The sequence below is a fragment of the Phascolarctos cinereus genome, unplaced genomic scaffold (genome assembly GCF_003287225.1).
Source record: "Phascolarctos cinereus isolate Bilbo 61053 unplaced genomic scaffold, phaCin_HiC Scaffold_2;HRSCAF=192, whole genome shotgun sequence".
NCBI lineage: Eukaryota > Metazoa > Chordata > Mammalia > Diprotodontia > Phascolarctidae > Phascolarctos > Phascolarctos cinereus.
Genome location: NW_027555625.1, coordinates 36452392 through 36455351, shown reverse-complemented (window position 1 = coordinate 36455351; position 2960 = coordinate 36452392).

The window sequence follows — 2960 nt, the reverse complement described above, 5'->3', positions numbered from 1 at the left end:
CTACTAAGATATTTTAGAACCAGAGTGGAAAGAATCCACCAATCACCTCCTGAAAAAGACCCCAAAATGAAAATTTCCAGGAACCTTATAGCCAAGCCCAGGTCTCTCAAGTGTGGCGATTAAAGTTATCCAACCTATAATAAGAGAGACTGAGGCAGTGCTCTGAGCCAATGGCACTTTATTAAAGGGTCCATGGTCTCTTCTAATGAAGTGAACCTCAGATCTTCCTCACGATATGAAATGCCCCCTCCTTCCAGGGCCATATTTTTATAGGGCTAGATATCTAAACATTCAAGAACAGCTATACCAAATACAGAATAATTCCATTGGTTGACATATGATGTATAGACTAAAAGAAGCAAAACAATATATTAGCAGGTTACGGGTTGGACAAGGTAGGAAATATTTCTGGTAACTAGGTGGTCACAAGGTAGTCATAAGATGGGTGAAACATAGGGCATCTCCATTGACTAGGTTGTCATAAGATGATCACAAGATGGATACCTGTTCATGTTGGACAGGAAAAAATGGTCCAGAGGTACAAAAATAGTTGGAAGACTTTCCATGTAGTTTGAGTCACCTCCATCACACTGGGCTTGGTTACCATGACAAGGAAAAACAAAGGTGGAGGGCCTATAGCTAGCTTCCTATGATTACACAAGTGATCTTACCATCTGCAGCTCATAGCTCTGGGGACACATATACAGAACTTATAATCATATCAAATTGATTGATACTGATGGGAATAGACTTCAATGAATAGAATTCCTCAGGTCAGGATAGCACAAGATGTCACATAGTCAAGGGATATAAGGCTTGAAATATGATATTCTATAAAGCAAAATAAGTAGGATTGCAACCTAGAACAACCTACTTAGCAAAATGGGTATAATTATATAGGATAGGAAAACGATATTTAATGAAAGAGAACTTAAAATTTTTTTTTCTCAATTGCAGGTAAAAACAATTTTTAACATTTGTTTCTTTTTTAAAATTTTGAGTTCCTAATTCTTTTCCTTTTCTCCCTACTCCTTGACAAGGCAAGCAATTTGAGGGGGATTATACCTTTGTCACGCAGGATATTTCTATATTAGCCATGTTGCATAAAAAAACACAAATAAAAAAATCTTGAATAATAAGGAAAAATTTTAATGTATGCTTTGATCTTCATTCAGAGTCCATCAGTTTTGTCTGTGGATATAGATAGCATTTTTTCATCATAAGTCCTTAGGAATTGTCTTGGTTCACTGTATTGCTCAGAATAGCTAAGTCATTCACAGTTGATTGTTGTACAACACTACTGTTACTGTTTACAATGTTCCCTTGGTTCAGCTCACATGACTTTGGATCAATTCCTATAAATCTTCCCAGGTTTTTCTGAAATCTTCCTGCTCATCATTTCTTATAGTATAATAGTATTCCATCACAATCTTATGCCACAGTTTGTTTAGTTGTTCCCCAAATATTGGATATCCTCTCGATTTCCAATTCTTTGCCATCACAAAAAGAGCTGCTGTAAACATTTTTGTACTTCTATGTTCTTTTCCTTTTCCTTTGATCTCTTTTAGATACATACAACGATGATATTGCTGGCTGGATCAAAGGGTATGCACAAAGATGATGCCTTTCAGCATAGTGTGAAATTGTACTCCACAATGGTTGGATCATTTCACTACTATACCAACAGTGAAATGTTTACAAAAAATGCCCTGCAACCAAATAGAACATTTTAAAGTTTATACATCTACCCACAATCTATTTCTGTAGATTCCGGTTTTGTTTTTTTTTTTTGGGTGGGGATGGTTTCTTTCACCTTCCACTCTTCTCTCCACCCTGTTCTTAGAAAGTAGAAAAAATATTCCTTTCTGATCGAGCCATTCCACGACTCTACATTTGTACAGGTAGCCCTCAAATATGTCTCTGGATTTTGCCTGTGTCTGGAACCCAAGGCCTGAATTTCTCAGTGTGTCCTAATACCTGATCCCCAATACCTAATACCTGATCCTGACATTAACCTGCCATTTCCTTCCAATGTCCTCAGCATTCTTCTAGTCATGCAGGCTCAAACGTTCAGTCATCTCAGACTCTCTCTTCTTCCTAATTCCCCTTTCTTCTCAGTAGCCAAGTCTTCTCAAACAGGGCAGTTGCTCAGAGTCAAGTGTAGACAATCAGGGACCCAACCCAGCAGTCTCGATTGCTTCTAGGGCAAACAAATGGGACATAACTTCCTAGATTCCACTAAGGCATGGAATAATCTGGGGAAGGTAAACAAACTCACCCACAAGTAACATGGAATGAGATTCTGAGAATACTATGGGTGAAGAATGACCATCCAATCATGTAGCTTCCCTTTTCTGACAACTTCCCTGTTGATGGTACTGAGAAAAGAAGGATCTTTTGAATGTCTTTATTTATTTATTTAGGAGCAAGTTATCAAAGGACTTTTGTGTTTACATACTTTGCATCTAGGACAGAACCTGGCACTCAATTGCTGCTTATTCACAATCAGAGTCAGATCACCAGTTCTAGGTATCTCTGTGATTCATTTCTTCACAGGTTTAGCTGCCTGTAGCAGTAGGGTTGGAGCATGGGGTGTTCACGGGGGAGATAAGGTGAGAACTGGAACCAGCTTATCCTTAGCTCCTACTTATCAACCTCTCTCATGTCTGCACTTTATTGCTTCCAGAGCTTTAATGGCTGCCTCTGCTGCTTACGTATTTGAGTGGCATTAGGTTTTCCCTTACACACATGGTCCCTTTTCCTCCCTCTCAGACATTAGTATCAATGGGTCATATATATTGAGTAAGGATAGAGGAAGTGAGCTGGGTGGTGCATTGCCCACCATGTATGTCCTTCTTGCATACACAGGCAGAATAATTTTCCTATTATACAACTAAGATAAATGGAATGTTGCAAAGAGGGATTATGACAATGCCATAACTATTGCTGGGATCAGAAGT